Source organism: Schistocerca gregaria, chromosome 6 (assembly GCF_023897955.1).
Source record: "Schistocerca gregaria isolate iqSchGreg1 chromosome 6, iqSchGreg1.2, whole genome shotgun sequence".
NCBI classification, from domain to species: domain Eukaryota; kingdom Metazoa; phylum Arthropoda; class Insecta; order Orthoptera; family Acrididae; genus Schistocerca; species Schistocerca gregaria.
In genome coordinates this window covers 212,551,499-212,579,184 of record NC_064925.1, presented here as the reverse complement: position 1 = coordinate 212,579,184, position 27,686 = coordinate 212,551,499, and the positions used below count along the sequence as shown (strand labels likewise).

The following is a 27,686-nucleotide window of genomic DNA, read 5'->3' as shown; positions in this document are numbered from 1 at the left end:
ATTGGTTCAAGCACTGTCTGCAGCTGATAAGATTAAAAGAATCGATTTCTGTGATTTTATCCTTGCTCAAATGGAAACAGATGAATCTTTCGTTTCAAAGATTGTGTTTAGTGATGAAGCAACTTTCCACACTAACGGGAAAGTTACCCGTCACAATGTCTGTATACGGGGCACTGAATCCGCGGGAAACAACTCAGTATGAACGTGACTCGCCTAAGGTGAACGTTTTCTGTGCCATTTCAGCCAATAAAGTTTTTGGTCCCTTTTTCTTCGGAGGTGCTACTGTAACTGGACTACAGTATCTGGAGATGTTAGAGATTTGGCTGTTCCCTCAGCTCGAACAAGAAGCACAACAATTCATATTTCAGCAGGATGGAGCGCCACCACATTGGCACTTATCTGTTCGTAACTACCTGAACGTCAACTACCCGAGGCGATGGATCGGCCGCCAGGCAGCGCGTGACAGAGCACTTCATCACGGGCCTCCAAGAAGCCCTGATCTTACCCCCTGCGATTTTTTCTTATGGGGCTATGTTAAGGATATGGTGTTTCGGCCACCTCTCCCAGCCACCATTGATGATTTGAAACGAGAAATAACAGCAGCTATCCAAACTGTTACGCCTGATATGCTACAGAGAGTGTGGAACGAGTTGGAGTATCGGATTGATATTGCTCGAGTGTCTGGAGGGGGCCATATTGAACATCTCTGAACTTGATTTTGAGTAAAAAAAAACCTTTTTAAATACTCTTTGTAATGATGTATAACAGAAGGTTATATTATGTTTCTTTCATTAAATACACATTTTTAAAGTTGTGGAATTCTTTTTGAATCCCCCTGTATATCTGCCAAGGATAGTAAACACGAGATAGGTCGATACCACGACATAAAGTCTTTCCGAATTTCATTTTGTGATCTGAGTCGGACAGTCATTATGCTTTGCAGATACCCAAATGTCAGCATCTGAGAGAGGACGTGTAGTTGGGCTCAAAGAAGCCGGTTGGAGTTTCCTCCCATAGGAACTTACCACCACCATGCTCGACTGAAGCTACACGAGGGGTGGTGCATCTATTAACTGGTAATGGTTCATATCCCAAACATCTGCCTGGAGTAGGACGTAGTAACACACTAATCGGTGTATGTGGGAAACAGGTTTCCGCTGATCATACAGTTTTCAGTTGTCCCTGTTTTCAAGTAGAGACAACTGGAGGTATACTCTGATTTGCAAAGAATTTTAAAACATGGACGACAATTAATTTAACTGCATTTCTTATATTAAAGCTCTTTCTCAGCTACCAGTCTTTAAGATTAGTCCACTTGGTTTTCAACATCCCTCTACAACACCATATCTGAAGATAGCGAATCTTAAAGGGCTCGCATGAATTTGTTATAAAAACTAAAACTCCTCCAGAACAGGCCATGAAGGCCCAACGGTACCGACCGGCCGCCATATCATCCTCAGACCACAAGCGTCATTGGAAGCGGATATGGAGTGGCCTGTGGTCAGCACACCGCTCTCCCGTCTGTATGTCAGTTTCCGAGACAGGAGCCGCTACTTCTCAGTCAAGTAGCTCCTCAGTTTGCCTCACAAGGCCTGAGTGCACCCCACTTGCCAACAGCGCTCGGCAGACCGGATGGTCACCCATCCAAGTGCTAGCCCAGCCTGACAGCGCTTAACTTCGGCGATCTGACGGGAACCGGTGTCAGCACTGCAGCAAGACCGTTGGCATGAATTTGTTATAAAACAGATAAATAACGAATAGAGGTAGGTCCCAACATGTGTTTTAAAATTTGATGCATTTATCCGTATGATTCGGCTACAAAATCTTGGACTGTTCCTAGGATTCACCATAAGCCAAAAATAAGGAAATAAGCAGAAGGGGGAAAGATATTGCAGCAGCGCAGCAGGTAAGTCATGGCCCCTAGGGGCGGCGGCGGCGGCGGTAGGGGCGTTCTGGGAATACGGGCAGGGGATGGGCCACGGATTCCGCCAAGCGCAGAGTCGCCGCCTGGGTCGATGCCAGTAAACAAAGCGGCCAGCCGACACCGCCTTGCGCTCAGGGGCCCAAGTCGCACGTCTCAAGGCAGAAAGAGCGCAGCTCGCGGGACGGTATTGTGTGTGTGTGTGTGTGTGTGTGTGTGTGTGTGTGTGTGTCTTTGTGTTTCAAGATCTTCTGATAGATCTTTTAGAACTGCAAACACGGTTCCATTCCACAGTGCTCTGTATTCATTCAGTATTTCTTTTTCTTCCACTATCGCTGTTCGTATATTCCACTACCCTTCCTGGAGCCCACCCGGTTGGCCGTGCGGTCTAGCGCACTGCTTTCCGGGCGGGAAGGCAGCCGGTCCCCGGCACGGATCCGCTGGGAGGATTAGTGTCGAGGTCCGATGTGCCGGCCAGTCTGTGGATGGTTTTCAAGGCGGTTTTCCATCTGCCTCGGCGAATGCGGGCTGGTTGCCCTTATTCCGCCTCAATTACACTATGGCGGCGATTGCTGCGCAAACACTTTCTCCACGTACGCGTACGCCATAATTACTCTACCACGCAAACATTGGAGTTACACTCGCCAGGTGTGAGACGTTCCCAGGGGGTCCACTGGGGGCCGAACCACACAATAAGCCTGGGTTTGGTGTGGGGGCGGCGGTGGGGTGGGTGGACTGCTGTAACCTGTCGTGGGGCTGTGAACCACTGAGGGCTGCGGCACGAACGAAGCCTCTACGTCGTTTCTGGGTCCCCAGTTCCATACAATACAATAAACTTCCTGGAGCGTGTTGATACGCAACTGTTAAAGAAGTTAGTTAACAGAGTTAATGGAATTACAGCATGTCCAGGGCAACTTACATTAACTCTACATTATATCTTGCTCTAATCGAAGAAAATGTAGCGCAGTAATGTGTTGTTACATACCTTCTATCATATTTTAAAGCCCACTTGTACAGTTCCGGAAGTAATCTCTAAATTTATTGGTTAAGACACACAAATGAAACCAATTTTTGAAGGTAAACATTTATAATTACTACTTCAGGACGAATGAAATAACTTTTTTTTTAATACGTTTGTTGAATAATCAATGCTTCTATCCCATAACTAAGAGATGCTACTCTCTGAGCACTATGGGACTTAACTGCTGAGGTCATGAGTCCCCTAGAACTTAGAACTAGTTAAACCTAACTAACCTAAGGACATCACACACATCCATGCCCAAGACAGGATTCGAACCTGCGACCGAAGCGGTCGCGAGGTTCCAGACTGCAGCGGCGAGAGCTGAAGCTGACTACGCATCGGAAGGGAGGAACACATGGAAACTGTTTTTTCCTTGCACCGCTAATGATGGGTGCTGGATACTGATAACAGCGAGAACTCGCCGGCGCATACAATTTGTGTGTGTGTGTGTGTGTGTGTGTGTGTGTGTGTGTGTGAGAGAGAGAGAGAGAGAGAGAGAGAGAGAGAGAGAGAGAGAGAGAGAGATGGGTTCCAAGGGGAAGAGGGAGGGAATGAGAGAAGGGAGCAGGGATGCAGGGAGGGAGAGAGAGAGAGAGGGGGGGGGGGGATATGGGATTCCAGATGTCACAATAATGTATGGGGCGTGAATGTCTTAGTAAACGGTGTACGACAGTACATGCAGGGTACTGTAGTTATTAATTATTTCTTACATAATTGCGATGCATAATCTGCATTTCCGGTGTCTCTCTGCAAATACCCGGTGAAATGTAGCACCGACCATCATTATTTAATGTCAGATAGCGTTCGCCAGGAAATGAATACGCCTGGGAGCAACTCCACATTCAGAAGCGGCACAATCAATTCGAAAGGGATAGCACCACAGCATTACGTCCACCTTCGAATTCTCTCACTTTTCATCTTCATCCTATCGTCCCCTTGCGCCCTAATTACGCGCCAGCATTAAGGTTTCACACAATTAGATTAAAATCTTAAAAGTATTTTACACTTTCGTTTTTAATTAACGTTAGCAAAAGATACTGGAATTTATGATACATCTATTTGATAAATATCTCTAATTTTAAAATGAATAATTGAGGCGATGAGAACACAAGGGCCTAAAGTACACTATGGCCGATTTTGAGATTTTAGCGTGTATGCACGCTCCTGACATCTGTTAATCTTAGGGTTAACCGGCTTTATTAGTGCTGCACTCCTACACTATATATATATCAGTATTTGCAAAAAGCTGTCTCAGCGATTTCTCTGGCACTCACTTTCAAATGGATCCAAACCACACATTTGCATTGGTGTAGGAACGCTCACTGGCTACACAGACGGCCATTTCTTCATAAAACCTGGAAACCCTAGAAGAATCTCACCATATTCTCACGCTCCATAGTTTAAGCATTCCAGTCTGTAAAATGGACTCTGAAGATTTCAGAACCTTTAAGAGTGTTACCGAGCTCACTAGAAAACCAAAAGTTGATGTTCGTGGTAACAATGTGCATTAAATAAATTTTATATGGATGAAGTTTTTAACAAATTGCCACGATTGTTGTTTAAAGTAACATGTTCTTGACTGGAGTACTGGGACCCCACCATTTTATTTCCCCAGTGTCTGTAAATGCCTTGCAACATCTGATACCCAAATACATAGTTGGAAGGCAAATATCAACTCTGAAACACCAAGACTCAACGAAACTATTAGATCAAACCTCCAACACATGCGCATAACAAAACCACTAGATTTCCTTCCTAAAGTGAACAGACAGTTTTATGTGAACCTCAAGCCAGAGAGAGTGGTTAACGAAAATGATAACGAGAACAATGAAGCTTTGGTCATAATCATGTATGTGATGAATTCAATATCTGTTCTTTATATCCTGAGTGTCCGAAAGACACTATTGCCACTAGGATACATACGGAAATTTTGTGGATTAACATTAATAATAGCTATACTAATTATTAAATAAAATTTCATTACATAATATGGGTAGTTTATTTTTATGAAGAATAAGAGATAATGAGAACTGCTTAAAAAACAAGCCAAACTGCTGGTTTGCCTAGCATTTAGATTTTTACAGACATCTGTTTTTCTAAAACTTTGTGCTTTGCGTTGTCATGGTTGTCAGTGCTTCAATTGGTGCAAGTGTCAAGGAGTTGTTCCCCTGGTAAATGAGGGATTCGCGATCTCCCATCGCCATGATGAAGAAGGTATCGTTTGTGCTTTGCGTTCTTATGGTTGTCAGTGTTTCAATTGGTGCAAGTGTCAAGGAGTTGTTCCCCTGGTAAACGAGGGATTCGCGATCTCCCATCGCCATGATGAAGAAGGTATCGTTTGTGCTTTGCGTTCTTATGGTTGTCAGTGTATCAATTGGTGCAAGTGTCAAGGAGTTGTTCCCCTGGTAAATGGGGGATTCGCGATCTCCCATCGCCATGATGAAGAAGGTATCGTTTGTGCTTTGCGTTCTTATGGTTGTCAGTGTTTCAATTGGTGCAAGTGTCAAGGAGTTGTTCCCCTGGTAAATGAGGGATTCGCGATCTTCCATCGCCATGATGAAGAAGGTATCGGGATTCATTAGACCATGCAATGTTCTGCCACTGCACCAACGTCAGGTGTCGATGGTCACGTGGCTATTTTAGTCTTAGTTGCCGATGTCATAGTTGGCACATGCATGGGTTCTCGGCTGCAGAGATCCTCGTTAGGAGTGTTTGGTGCACTTTGTGTTCAGACAGACACACTTGTACTCTGCCCAGGGTTAAAGACTGGCGTTAGTTCCACCACAATTCGCCGCCTGTCCTGTTTTACCAGTCTGCCCAGCCTATGACGTCAGACATCTTCTGTAATGAGGTGTCGCCGCCAACCCCAAGACGTCTGGACGTGGTATCACCTTGGTTTCGCCAAGTTTTGAAGACTCTCACCACAACACTCCTCGAACACCCGACAATTCGTTCAAATTCAGATCGATCGCACGCCTTCCCCATACTACAAACCCGCGCTCACTGATACTACATGCACCGTGCTTGTGTCTGGTTTCCAGTAATCCCACGCCAGGTGCCGCTGCTGTCGCTTGGATGGGTTTATATCGACAGTGGGTCGGTAGTCATAATATTCTGGCTGATGCCCATAATAATAAAATCAATAATGTATTATTATTATTATTATTATTATTATTATTATTATTATTATTATTATCGGGAATGTTCTGTACTGTTTTTGGTAAGGGTCGTGCGTCGTCAGATGCAAGGAGGGCCAATCTGGTAAGACTAAATAAGAAATTAATAAAAATAGCTTTCTCAAGTGATCTGCTAATCGACTGCAAAGGACACGAAACGAAAAAATTAAGCGCTGTGTAGTGCTTCTTTAAGCCACGAAACTAAATGGACTGCGTAATGTCGCAGTAGGGAGATGGGTGTGATGACACTTCGTGCCGTACTTTAAGGCCCTTATGTGACGGAAACGAGTGCGTAAAACAAGCGTGGGTAGCATGAAGCTTCTAAGCAAACAACCATATCATAATAATCATAAGAACACCTGACAGCAATCATGCTATTACCTAATTGTTGTAAAGTACAACAACACTAATATCTGCAGTAAATATAAAATTTAGAGTTTGTTAACTTTTTTAAGTGGGAGCCTGTAAACAGCCGATTACATAACATGAAGCCATTCACTTTACAATAGCTATTACAAAGCCCTGCCCATAAGTCTGGATTCCATTATCATATGCAGAGTGTGGATATGTCAGCTCTCATACGTCATTCAATTCAATACGCACTTCGCTCCCGTGTAGATACCGCCGTCGATGAGTTATTCCTCGTGCGATCATCCGTGCCGACCGGAAATCGAGTCCATAATACCGACTCTGCCCTTCGTCGCCGAGATACGCGATTCACAGGGCTGGCAATTGTCATGCAACAGCACAGCGAATATTGCGGCCAGAGAGAACCTACGACACATATGGGATATGTGGATGCTGCTTCTCTGATGGCGAACAGCGGACAACGGGTAACATGATACCCTACTGCGTCGCCGGACTCTCTCTGCCCGGAACTCTCCTGAATCCTTGTTTGGTGCTCTAAAACTCCGATCGACTGTAACTACAAAATTGTACGGCTGGTTTGAAATATAGAAACAGCGCGCGAAATGAATGCTTGAACATAAACGCGGATGCGTATGGTGCCTGCAGGTTGTGCTGTTGTATCTCATCACGAACGATGCCTGTGTAATGTCCTTAATGCGTTGTACGTCTCAGTCGTGGTCAGAACCGTGTTCTGAGTAATTGTGAGTGCATTATGTCGGAGCTTAGTTAATTCAATCGCGGGAAAACTGTTCGTGCTCGTATGGTTGGTGTTTCTGTAAACTAGCGAGCCAAAGTGTTTGGTGTTTCAAGAAGCACCTTATCTAAGGTTTATATCGAAAACAGGGAAAGTATAAAAACATCATCCGCTTAGTCACCACGTGCACGAAAGTTTGTTTTGAGTCATCCTGACGAACTGAAGAGGTTTTTGACGAGAAATAAGAGAACGACGGCTGCAAAAGTCACTGCAGAAACACGAAAGGAGCTCCGTAAGCAGTGTGATTTAGAGTGAGCTGGAAATAGGAGGGCGAGTCAGATGAAAACTTTACACACTTTTTTAAAATATTATTTATTGTGCAGAAGTGGTACAAAGCTGTATGAGCTTTCAACATCATCTCCCCCACGGTCAATGCAAGTCCTCCAGCGCTTTCAAAGTGCATAAATTCCTTTAGAAAAAAATTCTTTTGGTAGTCCGCGCAACCAGTCATGCACCGCGTGGCGTACCTCTTCATCAGAACGGAACTTCTTTCCATTTTCGCTACCAACTGCGATATGCACGATATACAAATCCTGCATTTGGGAGCCATGGGCGGCGCAAGCGGCCGCTACTGATCGTGATAGTTCTGTACACAAATCTCATTGTTGTAGCGCCACTGGCAGCCCTCACAGTTGACACACCAAGCGACGGCTTGTGTTGCTCGAACCTGAAACCGCCCTTGTTAATTCCGTAGATAACTTGCAGGGCAAATCATGTCTGGCGCACAAGAAAAAAAGATGGTCACCGCACGTGTCTGTGTGCTACAATTTGTTAATCAGTTCACTGCCACCAGTATTTTAATGTTCAGAATTTCACTGAAGGTTGGGACGTCCAGCATTAACTCTCCCAAGAGTTTCATACATTTTTGTACACACATCTCACTATGACGACTTCGCAAGTTAGTGCCACTTTACAAAAGTTCAAAACAACTGCCGTAAGCAGATATGTTGGCTGCTCATCAGTGTTTTATCACGCCTAATGTTTTAAAACTATTGGAATGGCCCATTCTAAAACTTTTACCAAAGAATTTTCACCTTTGACAATGTTTGTGACCCCGAAAGAGAAGGACACAGCCTTTTCGTTTGAGGTGTAGTTTCATACAAGAATCAGTACAACGAAAAACAAGTCCAAAGTTGCAAATTTCACTTTTCTCTATTCACTCGACGACTAGTTTCGGGCCGAGATCCATTTTCAAATCATAACAACATAGTCAAAGTGTTTCCGAAAATGCATAAACTGTGTCAAAAATGCGCAAACGAACAGTTACAGCACATACGGATAACTGCTGGAACCATGCTGGAAGTTCGTTACACAAGAGTTATAAAAACTGTCTGATAAGATAATAAATGAGGAGCTTAGTTGCAGAAACGGCAACGAAACGAATACGTAGAAAACATTAACTAAAACAAATCGACAGTAGCAGAAAACATCCATGGCACTAGAGAGAACCGTAGAGGGCAAAAGCTGTAGAGGAAGACAGATATTGGAGCACATTCATCATATACCTGAAAACGTTTAGTGCAAATGGAGGAGTTGTCACAGCAGAGGAAGTCGTGACGAATTGCGTCATATCATTCAGAATACTAGAGGAAACAAAACACCTCATTAGAGAAATACATATCTGTTGTGACCGTTTGATGCAGCTCCCAGCAAGTCCATTACGTCCACATAACTGCTTCAACCTGCTGCCACTAGGACCTTCTTAGCATATTCAAACCATGGTTTTGTTCAACTGCTCTTCGCCCTCTTCCTTATACACACATCCATCCATTACCAAAGCATGACTCCTTGATGCCTCAGGACATGTCCTATAAAACGATCCCTACTTTTAGTCAAATTGTGAAATAAACATCTTTCCTTCCCAAATCGATTCAGCATCTGATTCTCTGATCTACCCTTCTAATCTTCAGCGTTCTTCTGAAGTACCACATTTCAAAAGCCTCTATTCTCTTGTTCTCTCATCCACATTTCAGTTCCGTTCAAGGTTACACTTACACAAATATCTATCGAAAAGACGTTCCAACATTTAAATTTATATTGGATGTAAGCCAGTTTTCATTTTAGGAAATGTTTCCCTTGCTTTTGCACTCTGCTTCTTCTATTTTCTCTAATTCTGCATCTTCACTTATTTTGCTGCCTAAATAACAAAACTTATCTACTACTTTTAGCGCCCTAGTTCATAATTTAATTCGCTCAGCATCACCTGGTTTAATTCTACTACATTTCATTATCCTCATTCTACTTCTGTTAATATTTATCATGTCACCTCTTTTGGCGAAGCTATCTTAACATTCACCTGTTCCTCTAAGTCTTTCATGTTAGTGACAAAATTGCAATTTCATCGGCAAAACTCACAGTTTTTATTCATTTTCTTTACAAATTTCCGCTCGGTATCCTAGACTGATTGCTCAGTTTACAGATACAATAACATCTACAGTACTCTCTCTCTCTCTCTCTCTCTCTCTCTCTCTCTCTCTCTCTCTCTCTCTCTCTCTCTCTCTCTCTCTCTCTCTCTCTCTGTCAACAACTGTTGCCCTTTATGTGCTTCAACCAGTCTAATTTTTATACAATTTGTAAATAACCTTAGGTTTCCTGCATTTTATGTCTCCTGCCGTCAGAATATCAATGTTCATCCAGTCAACACTGTCAATCGTTTTCTTAAAATCGAAAAATGTTAGAAACGTAAGTTTACCTTTTTTCAACCTACTTTCTAAGATAGAGTCCGTATTGGCTCACGTGTTCCTACCTTTCTCCGAATTCCAAACTGATCTTCCCTGAGCCCAGCTTTTTTTAGTTATTTTCTTTGACACGCCTGTAAATAATTTGTGTCACTGCTTTGGAACCATGGTATATTATGCCGATAGTTCGGTAATAGTCTCGTCTGTCAGCAACTGCCGTCTGTGGCATTAGCACTATTACATTCCTCTTGACGTCTGAGGGTATTTTTTCCTATAGCACATACCTTTCAAATACGATGGAATAGTTTTGTCACTGTATTTTCACCAGAGGATCTCAATAATTTTGAGGAAATCTTGTCTACTCCAAATGCCTTGTTTCGATTTGCGTGATTCAATGCTCCGTTAATTCAATTTGTTACCTCATCTGTTGTTTATACATCATAAAGCTACTGTCAGTATTAAGCCTTGCAGCAATAATTCTTATCCAAAGGAATATAGTTCCAACAGGAATTTGCATTCAGATATACGATTAATAGACAATGTAAGTAATTTATAAATAATGTAAAAACGATAGTGTAAAAAAATTATTTATTGCCTATGTAGTGCATGGGGTCACGGGGTGTCGATGCAATTAATATACAGTTTAGCAGCTTTTTACCCTGTCAGACATTAAGGATGAGTTATAATGACGCACAGACAGCTGCTGTTAAATTGTGCACGGCAAATGAGCTTTTCAGTTTGCACTTCATGTAAGACACATAATTACGGTTTAGCTTCATCCATAGTCCCAGAAATCCAAATAAAATTCCCTGACCTATTTATTTGGTTAACTATGCAGCTGCATGCTCCATGTCTTTCAAAAGCAAATGAGAGACGCAAAAGATACAGTTTAGCTCCCACTAGCTAGAGACATGACATCCCAGAATATACGAGGGCTGTTCGGAAAGTAAGGTTCGATAGGTCGTGAAATGAAAACAACTATGAAAATCAAAAATGTTTTGTTTGAAACCGTCAGCTACGCCTTTCAGCTACTTCTCTACACAGTCGCTGCACCGGCTTAATACGTTCGTCGTACCGCTGCACCAGCTTTCCAGTACCCTCGTTATAGACGGCACCCGCCTGTACTTTCCGCCAATTCTCAACGCTAGTCTACACCTCGCTGTCTGTGCCAAAATTTTGTTTTCATAGCCAGTGGTTCGTGTGGGCAGAGATGACTGTCAAGCGGAGCCAATTACGGGCTGTATTGTGGGCGATCAAACACTTCGTTTCGAAAACGCTGCATGAGCGTCTTCATTGCACCTGCAGAGTGCGGCCGATAATTGTCATGAAGAAGGGTACGCATGACAGTTATGTGGTGGGCTGCATAACACGAGACGATATCTTTCACCAGGCCCTCAAGCTTGGCGGGAGACACTATTGTTCTAGTCGTCTTTACGTGCTCACTGTACGCTCAGTACTGAAAAGAGCGACGTGACGCAATCCACGTGCATACTAACAAATTTGTGGTAAGGACTATGGGACCAAACTGCTGAGGTCATCGGTCCCTAGGCACACACACTACTTAATCTAACTTATGCTAAGGACAACACACACGCCCATGACCAATGGAGGACTTGAACCTCCGACGGGAGAACCGTGGCAACCGTGGCAAGACGCCCTAGACCGCACGGCTACAGCGCGGCACGTGCATACTAGAAACATTGCTCAACACATCTCTGCAAAGCTTCATCGGATGTTCATTGTGGCTTCCATTTCGCGACCGATCGGACCATTATTTGCGAATATCACTCGCATATGGAACACTGCGACCTTCGATTTACTTCCCGAGGGGAAGAGAATCATCCTCTATACTTACGTCACATTTCCTTGTCATTATGATTAAATATTCTAAATCGTACTCTTAAAGGATGACATAAAGTCAGAAAATTTATGTTTTTGATTCCAGGAAGTTTATTTCAAGTTGAAACTACAACCACTCTCGTCTTTTAAACGTTGTCTATCACTAGGGCAAAGAGAGAGTTCATTGCGATGGTTGTCCTCTAGTTCAGCGGTAAAGCGTTCACCATTCAAACAGAAGACTGTGGTAAATGTCAGTTGTAATTTCGCGGGAGGCAAGAATTTTTACTTCTTCTCTTACAAAACTGCAGTCAGGCAGATCGACACTCAGTAAATAAATCTTTAAAAACACTTCTCCCTCACAGCTTTTTTTCGTCTTGATTCAGTTTATAGTATCCAGAATGAGATTTTCACTCTGCAGCGGGGTGTGCGCTGATATGAAACTTCCTGGCAGATTAAAATTGTGTGCCGGACCGAGACTCGAACTCGGGATCTTTGCCTTTCGCGGGCAAGTGCTCTACCAACTGAGCTACCGAAGCACGACTCACGTCCGGTACTCACAGCTCACAATATCCTTTCTTTCAGGAGTGCTAGTTCTGCAAGGTTCGCAGAAGAGCTTCTGTAAAGTTTGGAAGGTAGGAGACGGATACTGGCAGAAGTAAAGCTGTGAGTACCGGACGTGAGTCGTGCTCCGGTAGCTCAGTTGGTAGAGCACTTGCCCGCGAAAGGCAAAGGTCCCGAGTTCGAGTCTCGGTCGGGCACACAGTTTTAATCTGCCAGGAAGTTTCAATTTATGGTAGACCTAAAAATGAGAAACTTAGATTTAAACAATTATTGTTGCTGCTTTTTCTGCTTCTGCTGAACTATTTTTTGTTTTTATGAAAAAACAATAGTAGAGACTTAATTGGGGCACTGACTGGATTTCGTTATGTGTATGCGTGCACTGCTACATTTCTCTGCTTTAAGAGTAGCCCTGTAACGCTACCTCAGTATGACTATGGACTGCACGTAGTCACAGACCATGCCGCTGCTAAGGCCCGGCCCACAACCATATCACTCCAGTCGGTGGTGAAGGAACATCATATTTAATGTGAAGAGCGTCTATTTGTACTTGCTAAAAATGGATGCCGGAAGTGTGAATCGAACCCAGACCTTAAGCAAACGTACCTAGAATCATCCCAACACCATCGACATTTTTCCGTTTCACACTCCGTTTTGTAACATTTATACAATCTTCCCCATAATTTTTTTCCACGCCAAATTCAACAATTCACAGGAAGAACAATTTTAGAATCTCAAATACAGAATGACTATTAAGAAATATACTTACAGAAATCTGAATTACAAGATGCCAAACAAAATCTCCATGAATTTACTGCCTGCAATGGCAGATTACGTATTCAAATATTCTTCACACTATATGCCGCATGAAAATTAGTCTCAACGCCATTGCCTATGAAGGTATGAGACTTTTTAGCTCAAGTGGAAGGCAACACATTCTGAAGATATTTCCCCAATCATGTTGCCAGTTGGTGCATATGGCCATTGTGTGATTTTGTTTCAGTGACTCCAAGTCAAGTCCATAACCTGCGTCTAGCTTGGGGGTTGTCTTGGCGGAATCATGTCACTGTCCTGGCCGAAAAGTACATGTGACGAGGCGTGGCAAAACAGTGCGGCCACCTCTGTGGACGAGCACCGAAATGTTTGTTGCTCTTAGCTTCGCCTACACGTACGCTGCTCCGACACGCTATTGTGACAGAAGTGTGGACTAACTGGCAGGAGTAACGGTGTGGTACACAACACAGTACCTCAGCTGTTACCCAATGCTGTCAGTTTCCTTTCTTCAATCCTACTATACCTCTTCTAACACTGATTTACCTGCTTCGTACACCAGTAACTCCGGAAGAATCATTATTTCTTCTGTCGTAAATTCTTCCACGACATTATGTTTATACCTCCCGCAATTTGTCTTCATCCCTACTTTCCAGTTGCGTTCTCATTCACTCCTTATACTGTAAGCAGCATTTCATTAGTGCTAGTTTAAAGTCACTAGAAATTTCAGTTTTCTCTGCGCGAGTAGTTTACGAGTAACTGTGGAAATGCCTTGCAATTATTTGCAATTTACAAAAACCAATAATAGTTACCAACTACTAGCACGTCACGCGAAATGTACTGAAGTACATTACTCACTGTAATGCTATCTGTTGTCAGGTTCAGTGAAACAAATAACTGTTTCATAATAAATGTATCTCCGAAAAGTCCGTAATAACATCGCTAACTAACAACAAGCACTTTGGCGATGCCAATCTTTGGAAAATCAATAGCATGTGAAATATTTGTCATTTTAGTTGAAACTACATCAGCACTGCTACGAAGTAACTTATTTTCCTGATGGTTCGCAGCAGAGGCGTTACGACGTACAAAAAACTTCAATAACTACTGCACCTGATTTAGTCGATTATTTGATTTAATTACAAACGTAATTACTTTTCTTCCCATCGGATTATCTCTTTCACTTGCGATTCCCTGGATATCTACTGTGAAAGGTTACGACCCTGTTGATAGTTAACGAATCTGAATAATCGGCAGCACTCACAAGGTTTATGTTTCAATTAAATAAACGCTATAATGTTCAAGTACTGAAACTGCTACGATGGCAAGCCGTGTACGTAACTAAAAAGATAACTGGCTTTTGGCGAATTGCTGTTCGTGAGACGTAATCAAATTTGTAACGACCATTATTGGCAGCAGAATCTTCCTTAACAACGAACAACTTTTAATAATTCTGTGCCGCAAATTATTGTTCAATTAACAAATTTTCTTATATACCCCGTACTGTGTCCAGATACATTCGTATTCTCGCTCACATTTCCACAACGCCTTGCCGTGCTTACGGCACCATCTCGAGGCAATTTGCGTTGTATTACAACGCCGCCACTTTACGTCCATACCTCACCACTGAAGAATACCAATTCTCTCCTACTGCCACTGCGCGCCCAACGGTTTTATTGTCAGCATACAAACAGAGTCGAACAAAGATAAAGTCAGTCGCCAGCTGCACAGGAAAACCTTTATTTGGTTCACTTTACCAGTTTCGACAGTTTGAACTGTCATCTTCAGAACTGCAATAGGCTCAAATCGTTGGAGAGCCAACGTCACAATAAAAATAGGTACTGGAGTTCCTTCGCTATAGAATCAATAAAACATTGACATTAGATTCTTATTTCGACGTTGGTTTACCAATGATTTCAGCTATTTCACTTCTGAAGATATCAGTTTAAATTGTCGAAACCAATAAAGTGAATCAAATAGAGGTTTTTCTTGTGCAGCTGGCGACTGACTCTTTATCTTCGTTAAATTACTCAGTAGGTACTGTACTACAGCTATGAATAAAATCATAAAAACAGATTCTTTGGATTCTGTGCAATAAGAAATTCTCTAAGTTTGTCAGCGTTCTACTAAAAAGGTATTAAAACGTCATTTTTGAATAAATCCTTGTTATTCATGTTACAGTTTTCATCTACTGAAAACTACCAAAATTAACAAATTACGCACACACACATGAAATTACTTTAAAATTACAGAATTACGTAAAAAATCGTGAGGCATTGTGTTGTTATATACCAGGCAAAGATGAGAACAATTCTGAATGTGAAGTCGGAACAGATATTTTGCCGACACCATGAAGTGCAGAAAAATAAGATCAAGGTCAGTTTCAGCACCTGCATAACCTTTACTGTGAGTGGCTTGAAGCGTGAGCCTTTGTTTTACGGAACTATAGTCATTCTTTGGTGCATTTCCTTCAAAAGTGGTGCGCGAAAAGTGTGTTCTCCCAATGATTAACTCGTGTCCACCACGGAATTCTAGTGACAGGCATGGCGGATAACGCTGAAACAACCTATTTTCGGTTATGTCGATTTCTTCAAAGTCGGTTTAACCTGAGTGTTAAAAACCGCTCAAAATAACAGGCTCCTGAAATAACCAATTTTCGGTTTTTTATTCCCATTATTTCCTGTAATAAACGTAGGAATAGAACACAGATTAAAAATTTTGACTCTCTCAGTTTCAAGATACACAGAATCAAAACATTACATTAAGTAGACAAACAAAAGAAAACTTAGTCGGTCCATCGCTTACTGCCTTTCTCAGAAATTGATAAGTGGTTAATACTACAAAAAATCACATTCTCCAAATGATTTTAAATTTTTGAAACTCTTCTCAAAAATCATGTTGTAAACGAGGATCATCCCACTATTTAGGCATTACGAATAATCAATACTACAGGGTGAAAGCTGAGATTGGAGAACTAATTTGTCCGTTTTCAAAAATTTGAAAGCAGATAGAGACATATTAAGTACACACAAGGGACACATCAGCTACTTTCGATCTTTATTGTAAACTATAAACGAATTGTTAAATTATAAGTTTTCTCCTCAAATGTCACCAGTCCGTTGTGGCTCCTCCCATTCTTAAACTTTTACAGGAAATGGGGCTTGTACTTCACTGAAATCGCATTTTGTAAAACTCTGCCGGACTAGGGATGATGGCATTCTGCAATACAACTAATGTTCGACGACAGGAGCGTGAAACTACCATATATACCAGATGGAGCAAGTCTCTTACTTCATGAACATCCTTACCACCCAATAGGCCGAACATGGTAACAGGTTCATTACTGTCTCAGCAGTGCTGTACCAGTTCTTAGGCCATGTTTTTATCGCTCGTTTGTGACAGCAGTGTTATTAAAACAGCACAAATCGCTTTTCCTATTTTCTACAATAACGCAATATTTCAAAGCATTGGAAACTTAACGAATAGAAATCACTTTTTTTTAAAAAAAGTTTATTTAAATAAAAACTTGACATTGCTGCTATGACTAATTGATATTTCGGCTTTTTACTGGGTTATTATTTAAAAAATAAAAAACAGTTATCACAACTGTGGCCAAACAAATACCGAAAAATACCGGTATCGGTTTTAACCGATTGGTTTTTCCCATCTTTATCTAGTAATCATTCTCCTCTCTCGCTTTGCTTGCGAGACTGAATCCACAACGTAGTTGCACATTCTATTGCCTATCTGATTAAATTCTCATCCCCTTTGATATGTTTTACGAAATCAACAACAGTATCATATACGTCTTCAATTTCACTGTCATATGAATTAGTGGTTAGCATATTTGCTTGTATAATTGCAACATATGTTGTATATGCATTAATTTACCATCAGTGTTCTAGCTCTTTGCCGCAGATAATCCTTTATTGCCCATTTCACTAATTTTATTATTCCCACTATTACTGTAGAATTACGTGTCCCAGTACGCTCTTCTTGCCATCGCACTTGACTTGAGTGCTAAAATGTCTATCTACACAGTTTCCACTTCTAATTTTAGAGTTTACATTTTTCAATTTCCCAAAAACTACGTGACATGTTATGCTTGTAAAAGTGATAAATGAACGAATACTAGTAGTGGTAGTAGTAGTAGTATAAGGAATGATCAAAAAGTTCAGCTTCGTCACGTTTCTGCAGCGTGTATGCAACGTAGCGCCAATCTGATGCGGACATTAGCATCGACATGTAAGCAATGGATTAGCGTGAGGTGCATGCGGTAAATGAGGAAATGCGAGCTAAAGCGATGTTATTACCAAACGCGTCCAAACAGTACCAATGAGCTGTTTTTCTTTTCTTGGCTGCCGAAGGACAAACACTGACAGATATCCATCGGAGAATGAAAAATGTGTACGGTGCAGAATGTCTGTCTAAACCCACTCGTGTCGTCCCTATATCCCAAAAGACGTAACGCAGAAGTGAGACCCGCCCTATGGTCTCTCATCATGCGATTATCACGCCTCCGGTATGTTAAAAAAGGCATTGAAGGGCCGACCATTCCTGTCGCACTAGGATGTGCAGAAGGCAGTTATGGACTTCATCACGCACTTCGATACGGTGTTTAACCAAATGAGCATTTTCAACCTTGCACGTTGATGGGATGATTGCCTCAATGCTCACGGTGATTTTGCCTGACTGGCATACCGATTCTGAACTGTACGGCCTTCGAACGGAAACTTTTTGATCACCCTTTATAGTAGTAGTAGTAGTAGTAGTAGTAGTGTCGACCCTCTGCGGCTGCCGTCGCCAGAACCCCCGGTTGAGTGGTCTCGTAATGTTAGAAGTCCTTCGTCTGCTTCGAAACTGCCAAGAGCGCACTTCGCGTACTGCCAGAAGCCACTGGAATTAAATTCGCGGAGAATTCGGTTACGAGAGACGTCGCCCTTCAGCCGAGCGGCGCGCGGAATAACGGTCTGACGAATTTATACCGGCCGCTGAAGCGTTACACTCGACAGTTCATTGGGCCCGCCGGGCGTTCTCCTACGTCTTGGGCCGCAGCAGCGATAAAAGGAAGGCTCTGCCGAGCGCTCTTGAAAGGATGTTGTTACTGGAAGGCTGAAAACCACTCACCGTGTCGTGCAGTCGCAGAAAAAGACGTTCGTCATTAACCCTTCATCGACAAATTCGTAACGCTTCAAATACATTTCTGTATCTGCACAGCGAGCAGCATTTTCTCGCAGTTGCCATACGTCGAAGGTTGGTAACGCTTCAGATTAACAACATGGGAAAGAATACTATGCTGTGGCAGTTGACTGGCGCATTAGAACAATAGCATCTTGCGAGTTGTGTAGAGCGCGGACGTCTTTGTTTCAGATAGTGATACTTATCGGTATTGAACATAAGAAGAGCTAAGTTGTGAACTTTAAAAAATACTATAAGGAAAAGATAATTCTGAGATACATCGAGATAAATTGTCATGGTAGACATTATTCCAAAAAAAGGAAAGCGAATTTTTTTTAAGGATTCAAGTTAGCCATTTGCAAGAAAACTGCTGTTTTTAAAGAAAACCAATCTTGCAGCAAATTTATAGTAAGAAGAAGTGTGTATTTTCTCGTGGGGCACGTGGAGCAGAGTGACAAAGTGATGACAGTTGCCTGAAGCCTACTCTAGTGGTAATTAGAATTATATATTAATACCTTCAGCTGCTGACAGGCGTTGATATATATATAAACGGGGACAGCTGAAAATGTGTGCCCCGACTGGGACTCGAACCCGGGATCCCCTACTTACATGGCAAACGTTCTATCCATCTGAGCCAGCCGGACGGGGTGGCCGAGCGGTTCTAGGCGCTACAGTCTGAAACCGCGCGACCGCTACGGTCGCAGGTTCGAATCCTGACTCGGGCATGGATGTGTGTAATGTCCTCAGATTAGTTAGGTTTAAGTAGTTCTAAGTTCTCGGGGACTTTTAACCTTAGAAGTTAAGTCCCATAGTGCTCAGAGCCATTTGAACCATCTGAGATAACGAGGGCAGAGAGGATAGTGCGACTGCAGGGACTTTCTCGCGCACGCCTCCCGCGAGACCCACATTCTCACCTTGTATGTCCACACACTACATTCGTAGTGTCCCTAGCCAACACACTCATTACTCTTGGAAGACATTCTCACCAAGTCCCGTAAGAGTTCGGGTAATATGTGTGCATCCGCACAGAAGAAGAAGGTCATGGCCGGCATCGCCAGAACTATATACCTATATGGATATGATGTCTGTTCTTTCGGACATGTCCGAAAGAACAGACACCATATCCATATAAGTATGTACTCTGGTGGTGGTGGCGATGGTGTTGGTGTGCTGACGAATAGCATTAATACATCAATCAGTTCTGAAGATTGTAAGGTTTTTGCTTTTCTACTTGGGTTTGTACTGCACCGTCGATCGGAGGTATTTACTTAGTAGTTTTGAACATATCCATCCGTAGACTCGTTCTGTAACGTCCACAGTTAAGTAATCCGCGACGAGATTGGAAACCAGCCACATGTGTCTGACAAAAGGCACATTCGAAATGCCGAACTGCAATGTCTCCAAGTGGTGTAATGTTTACTTTCACATCAACACAAAAAGGAACGTTTTCTGAGCGTCCATGAATAATATGGACTATACAGATTAACATTCAATTTGCAAACTGTACAAGCCATGATGGAAACCAATAATTTTTCGAAAGGGAATTAATGTAGAAGGAATAAATAAAAACTCCGCGATTTTTCGACATTACCATTATTCTTCCAGAGACAGCAAAGGACTTGGAATAGCAGGTGAACGGAATACACAACGTCTTGAAAAGAGGTTATAAGACCAACATCAACAAAAATAAGGACGTGGATGATGCTCATAGAATTAGATTAAAAGTGAGACCGTAGAAGTACTCGTCGAGTTTTCTGCGGTCAACAAAATAATTAATGACGGCCGAAGAAGAGAGGGTCAAAAATGCAGACTAGCAATACCAAGAAAAATGTAGCTGATAAACACAAATTTAACATCAACTATAAATTTAAGGATTAGGAAGTCTTTTCTGAAAATGCTTGCATGGAGTGTAGTCACATACGGCAGTGAAACGTGGACGAAAAGAAAAACATATAACCTTTTTGTCAGCAGATCATATGAGTAGATCGAATAACTAATGAGGAGGCATTGAATCGAATGCTGGAAAAACTGATGGCACATCTTCAACAAAATGAGGGAACCGTTGATAGGAGACACTCTGAGGCATCAAAGAACCGTCTGTTTGGTAATGGAAAGAAGTGTGTGTGTGTGTGTGTGTGTGTGTGTGTGTGTGTGTTTTGGGGGGGGGGGGGGGGGCACGAGGGATTTAAAGGGAGACGAAGGCTTAAATGCAATGCGCATGTTGAAATGGATGTAAACAGAAGTAGGTATGCAACATAAAAAAATTAGCACAGGGAAGACTTGCTTAGAGAGTCACATGAAATTAGAGTTCGAACTGAAGACGACGACGACCACCACCACTACCTTCACCACCACCAACGCCACCACCATCGCGGCAACAACAATGTAAATCATGTTTCAAGCAGAGTGACTTACATTCACGCGCCCCTGGTGGGTTTAGTTTATTACGGATCTCAGGGGTGGTCTAATACCAAACAGGTGCGTGTCGCATTATTTGGGTCAACCCCGTTATTTAGGCATACTGTACATATTTCGTGTTCCGAAAATAGCGAGCGAATGAGACAGACATAATTGAATCAACATACGTAGTGAACGTAGCACCAAACGGACAGTATTCCCCTCAAAGCGCTCTGTGAGCGCGGTGAGGTATGTAAATGAGAGCACGCCTGCCTCTGTAACAGGAGCCAGCGCCCAAGAGCGCACGCGCTGCAGGCCAGTTCGCTTGCACGGGGTGAACGACAGAGTCCGTCCACTCTATTTATACCGCGGCAGCGCACCGTCTCTGCCCAGACCATGCTGGGACGGAATGCGCTCTCACGACCAGCCGCTACAGCAGTCTTCAAGTCGTAGAAAAATCCGTTAGCATCGCATCTTTCCCCATAAACACAGAAGAAATAAGACAGTACCGCAGTATCTATGTCTAAACACGTTATCTACTATCACTAGTACGGCTGCTCAAGGAATATGATAAACTGGCGATTAAAGAATTCGGAGCTTCTGACTAGAGCGCTCCTTTCGGGTATCTATAGTACAAGGGGCAGTCAAATTAAAACACAACAGATGGAAGAAGTAAGTAACCTACTTATTATTTCGAGAGTAATCGCTATTACTATTAGTACATTTATCCCACAATGGGATAAAACAGTCAATGACTTACAGGGAAAATGTCTGCTGTTGCCTATAGACATCACTGTGCTACGGTACCTAACTGTAACTGCTACACTAATTGCTCTTCCAAACGACAATCCATACGAACAAACCAGTTGCGTCTTTACTTGCAGTTACCCGTAGTACAGGAACGTGGGCTATACGCGGCTCTCTTTAAAAAAGCTGGACGTAGTCACAGAATGGGGCCGCCCACGTCTGCTCTCGTGACCCTCAGCTAATTCGCTTCAACTATTGACCTGTAGCAGAGATCCTGCAGTCAAATAATCTATGCGTTGACTAGAATTGTGAGTTAACAAAATACACAGCAATGCTAAAAAAAGATAAATGAATAACTTAATAACAAGGTTTCTACTCTAACATTTGTAATTGATGCAGACAACAGAGAATTATGTTGAGTAATGTTTAGTCAAGAAAGGACATCTGAAATGGGAAGTGGTCCTACAATATTCATTCAAAAATACAGACAGAAAATACCCTTATCAAACGCAGAGAGCGTTATGAGAATGGTAGCAAAATCCGCAAAATAAGGCAATTTACAATTGTATACCGATGGTTCCTGTTTCTACGTTCTTCCTGCATTCGGCCTGCACCCTTCATATCGTATGCTGAAATCACAGGAAGCATTTAAAAGTCGTTAATTCAGAGGCTTATTGTGAAAATGTCAGTCACTGTGAATTATTAACTTCTGTTTTTTTCTTTTTTCTTTCTTTTTTTTATTAACGATATTGAAATTACTGTTCTGCCATTCGATGCGCCCCATTTTCTGGGATCGCCAATGTATTCAGATTTGCACTACCATTTATTATAGGTTCTGAAAGGGCTGTAAGCGATCATTTTTCAGTTTGTCTGACACTCCGCCATTTTTGGAACATTGTCTGCTGCACAAAGACCATGTGAACAACAACCGTCCAAATTCCCAGCTTTGGGATTTACCCATTCCTGGTGACGCTGATCGTCTTTCCACCCGGCTGGCCTGAAACGTTTGGTGCGGTGCGCCCTGAGTCCTGGGCCCGTTAGCGTCATCTGTAAAACAAATTCTTCATATCTCATAACAATACTGGGTGCCGATTAGCTCGCCTAAATACATCTACATCTACATCCATACTCTGCAAGCCACCTTGAGTACCTCTATCTGTTCTCCCTTCTATTCCAGTCTCATATTGTTCATGTAAAGAAAGATTGTTGATCGGCATCTGTGTGGGCTCTAATCTCTCTGATTTTATCCTCAGGGTCTCTTCGCGAGATATACGTAGGAGGGAGCAATATACTGCTTGACTCCTCGGTGAAGGTAGGTTCTCGAAGCTTCAACAAAAGCCCATACCGAACTACAGAGCGTTTCTCTTGCAGTCTTGCACTGGATTTTACCTATCACCTCCGTAACGCTTTCGCGATTACTAAATGATCCTATAACGAAGTTCGCTGCTCTCCGTTGTATATTCTCTACCTCTTCAATCAACCCTATCTGGTATGGATTCCACATCGGTGAACAGCATTCAAGCAGTGGGCGAAAAACTGTACTGTAACCCACTTCCTTTGTTTTGCGACTGCATTTCCTTAGGATTCTTCAAAAAAATGGTTCAAATGGCTTTGAGAACTATGGGACTTAACATCAGTGGTCATCAGTCCCCTAGAACTTAGAACTACTTAAACCTAACTAACATAAAGACATCACACACATCCATGCCCGAGGCAGGATTCGAACCTGCGACCGTAGCGGTCACGCGGTTCCAGAGTGAAGCGCCTAGAACAGCACGGCCACACCGGCCGGCTAGGATTCTTCCAATGAATCTCTGTAATCTGCTTTACCGACGATTAATTTTATGTGGTCATTCCATTTTAAATCACTCATAATGCGTACTCCCAGATAATTTATGGAATTAACTGCTTCCAGTTGCTGACCTGCTATATTGTAGCTAAATGATAAAGGATCTTTCTTTCTATGTATTCGCAGTACATTACACTTGTCTACATTGAGATTCAATTGCCGTTCCCTGCATCATGCGTCAATTCGTTGCAGATCCTCCTGCATTGCAGCACAATTTTCCATTGTTACAACCTCTCGATATACTACAGCATCATCCGCAAAAAGCCTCAAAAAACTTTCGATGTTGTCCACAAGGTCATTTATATATATTGTGAATGGCAACGGTCCTAGGAGACTCCCCTGCAGCACACCTGAAATCACTCTTACTTCGGAAGACTTCTCTCCATTGAGAATGACATGCTGCGTTCTGTTATCCAGGATCCTTCAATCCAGCCACACAATTGGTCTGATTGTCCATATGCTCTTACTTTGTTCATTAAACGCGTAACGTTATAACTGTACCCTGGCGTGCACCACCTCTTGTGCAGCAAATCAACGGTGATGAATGTCCTTCTCGCCGTGCGGTCTTAGGCACGTTGCCACGGTTCGCGCGGCTCTCCCCGTCGAAAGTTCGAGTCGTTCCCCGGGCATGAGTATCTGTGTTGTTCTTTGTGTACGTCAGTTAGATTAATAGTGTGTAAGCCAAGGGACTGATGACCTCTGCAGTTCGGTCCCATAGGAACTTACCACAGAAATGTCTTTCTTCTGGGCTTTAGGAATGTGGAAAACGCATGGGAGAGATGGGGACTGTAACGATTGCATGTGGGCGGTTCCGCATGTTGCCAAGGTTGTTTCACCCACACTGCAGAAGCTTCGCTGAGAAGCCCTTACATTTCCTCCATACAGTGCCGGCCTCTCCCCATGTGATTTCCAAATCTTTCGTGCCCTGAAGAAAGACAATCATGGTCGTCAATTTGCTTCGCATGAAGAACTGCACCCCTGGGTACATCATGGTTCCGTAGGCAACTGCAAACATTTTTCCATGAGGGCACTGGCCGTCTCTGCACACAGTGAGATAAATGAAATAACAGTTGGTTTTGAAATAATGACGAGTTTACTTACTTTTTTTGCATCTATCTCGGTTTCATTTGACTGTCCCTTATATCATCATACAAGGCAAAGTGAAAAGGATGAGGCGATTTCGCGAAGGACAGGAAACAGACATTGGTAATGTACGTTTCAATTTCTTTTACATATCACCAGAGAAGTAAATATGTTGAGCATGATATACCCCCCCCCCTCCAACCCCCACTACTTCTCGCCACGATAGTCCACATTTGGAACAACACAATACAACAGTAATTCTGCGTGGCGTGGATTCGAGCAGTACTTTGTAGGTTTCCAGAGTATGCAGTATTAGATGTCTACGCACACATCAAGCAAATCGCTTGAATTAAGGACCGATACTTTTTGGGGGCGAATCTGACTCTCTATAATGTCTCACATGGTTTCCATTTCGTTCAAATCAGGTGAGTTCGCTGTCTAAGACAAGCTATCGTGCTCTTCAAACTACTGTAGCACGGTTCTGGTCTTGTGACACCGACTACTGTCTTGCTGGAAGATACCATCACCACTGGTGAAGACATCAGCATGGAGGAATTCACTTGATCTGGAATGATGTTCACGTGGTCCATTGCTGTCGTGGTGCCTTCGATTACTACCACAAGAACCATGGAAGCCCGGGTGAGTGTACTTGCGCGGCCTGCGAACGTGACGCGATGCATGTATCGGGCAGCTATTCGCCTGGATGATGCCGAAGCCGGACGCGATTCCCCTGCAGTAACCACCAGGTGATTCATCCGGTCAAGCAAACCGTTTCCCTTGATCCACGAGCCGGTGTCGATGATCCCGTGCCCACTACAATCGCAATTGGCGGTATCGTTACATGAACGTGGGAACACGGGTGGGTCGTCCGCTGTGGAGTCTCGTATTCAAAAATTTGCGCTGAATGATGTGTCCCGAAATACTTGTGCATACACCAACATTATACTCTCTCGTTACATCCGCCACATACAGCCATCTCTCCTACTCTACAGAGCAGATGCACCTCCGACCTCTTCGTTCTATGATGAGCGTTGACGTCCTTGTCCCGTTCTCGTGGTTTCACCGGCCTTCATCCACCTTCCGTATACGAATTGTATGAGAGAAGTTATGGGACTGACAACACTGCGAGCGATCCGGCGACGATGTGTTGTTCCACTTTTGGAGACCGGTGTGTTCCTCGCTTCCGCATGGTCATTCGAAGTTTCAGCTCCGTACAGCCACCACGCCGGCCGAGCGGTTCTAGGCGCTACAGTCTGGAACCGTGCAACCGCTACGGTCGCAGGTTTGAATCCTGCCTAGAACATGGATGTATGTGATGTCCTTAGGTTACTTAGGCTTAAGTAGTTCTAAGTCTAGGGGACTGATGACCTCAGCAGTTAAGTCCCATAGTGCTCAGAGTCATTTGAACCATTCTGAACAGGCATCACGTGATTATCGAGAGTGTCATCTTTGAAGCAGTGTTTTCGGGGTGTGTTTCGAAAAAGGAACAGCGGAATTTAGAGCAACTTGAGCTATCCGCGAATGAGACCTTTGAAAAGAACAGGCCTGCGGGAAAACATCCTTTACCAACAGCACATGCTTTTCGCTGGCACGGAGGCTGAGAACACGTAAATGAACTTCGCTAGGGGAGACCTTCAACTTAAAACATCGACGAAAACGTCGAACATGTGCAGGCTCTTGTGAGATCAGACGACATTTAAGATTAAGGATGATGGGTGATTTGTTAAACTTAAACACGTTCACAGTACAACACATTTTCACCGAAGAAACCTCTTCGTTGATATTCTTGAGAAGATTGGCAGTCACATTGTGTGGTCTAGTCGTGCGATCGCAGGTGACGAATCCTGGATTTCTGAGTACGATCCTGAGGCAAACAGCAAAGAGAGGAGTGTCACACTGAGACACTTCCTCCACTGAAAGAAGCTCGAATTAGCAAATGAAAGATCAAAACAATGGTTTTTTTTTTTTTTTTTTTTTTTTTTTTTTTTTTTTTTTTTTTTTTGAAAGAATTTGTTCCTCCAGGGCAAACTGTCATCCCAATATTCTACGAAAATGTCCCTGAAAGGCTCAAGAAAAGGATAAATCGAGTGAGATGGGATGTTGCAGACAAGTGGATGCTGCCTCATGATAACACCCCACGTCACATGACCACTTCCATCACGGAATTTTTGGCAGCCTCAAAAGACATTCCACGTCCCTTTATTCACCCGATCAGAGTCCTTGTGACATTTTTCTTTTTCTAAATTGAAAAAGTCTACAAAGGATTCATTCTGGGATTCTGGAGAAGATTCAAAATAATGTTACCGATATGTTGCGGCTCTACCAGCTGAAGCCTTTCAGCGCTGCTTCCAAGACTGGGAACAACGCCGGTGTATGGCTGCCAAAACAAACTGCTTTGAAGGGAACAATATCGTTGTTTGAAAAAGAGATGCTTTGGTAGATAAAAAATCAGTCCCATTAATTTTCTCACACACCTCGTACGCTCCCGACACTAGGATGTGAACGCCCGACCAGCTTCGCCGGTTCAGATAGGCGAGTTCCAGGGCACCGGAGCACAACAATCTGACTTTCGTCACTGTCTCTTATGTCAGTGGATTTTCCCCGTACGATAATATTTTCTGAGTTTAGCACAGACACTGAACTCGAAATAATTTACTGAAGATTAAATATAGCCTTCGGATGGTTCTGGATATCCCCCGCCTCCGGAGCAACAGTGACGGAAAATTTGACGGGAATCAATTAGAGGCTAGTAGGTTAGAGTGATTAAGGCAGGTAGAAGGAACAGTGAATCCCTTGAAATTGTCATAAATGCCTTGTCCGGAAATAACCTTGAGCCGCTCTCAGGGAACCGACTCGTGAAGGCGACATATTAGCTCCTTGTCACCAACAAACCCGAACCTTTCGACTCAGCGTAGAATGTGGAATCAGTGATCACAAGGTCTTTGCAGCATTACTGAATACGGCTGTAAACAGGAATGCAAGAGGAAGTAGGACGATAAAGTGCTTAGCAAGAGCGACAAAAATAATAGATTTCAGCATAAAAATTTGACTACAAGATTTTCTCAGCGTCTGCCCTCTACAACCATAGATTATAAGGTTAAAAACAAATGTTGTGACGAATACCTGACATATTTATAGTGCGGAGGTTGGCTGTCGATAATTACTTTTAAGAGGACTTGTTTGATTGCAGTTCTTCTTTTAATTTCCATTACACTTCTGTTGTCATCTGTTACTATACTTTCCAAGTACTAAAATTCATTTACTAGCATTAGTATTGTTCCCTATTTTACTGTTACTCTTACTTGT

General features: G+C 42.9%; 1 protein-coding gene, 1 non-coding gene and 1 pseudogene across 3 annotated transcripts in view; 1 reads left to right on the top strand and 2 right to left on the bottom strand.

Annotated features, from left to right (window-relative positions):
* The window catches only part of LOC126277957 (tetraspanin-5), a 1,084,832-nt gene that overhangs the window by 546,637 nt on the left and 510,509 nt on the right, over positions 1 to 27,686 (bottom strand). The window lies entirely within an intron of this gene.
* LOC126279169 (5S ribosomal RNA) lies at positions 1,609 to 1,726 on the bottom strand (annotated as a pseudogene).
* Trnas-cga (transfer RNA serine (anticodon CGA)) lies at positions 12,482 to 12,556 on the top strand. Its single transcript has one exon. It is a non-coding gene; the product is annotated as a tRNA-Ser (tRNA).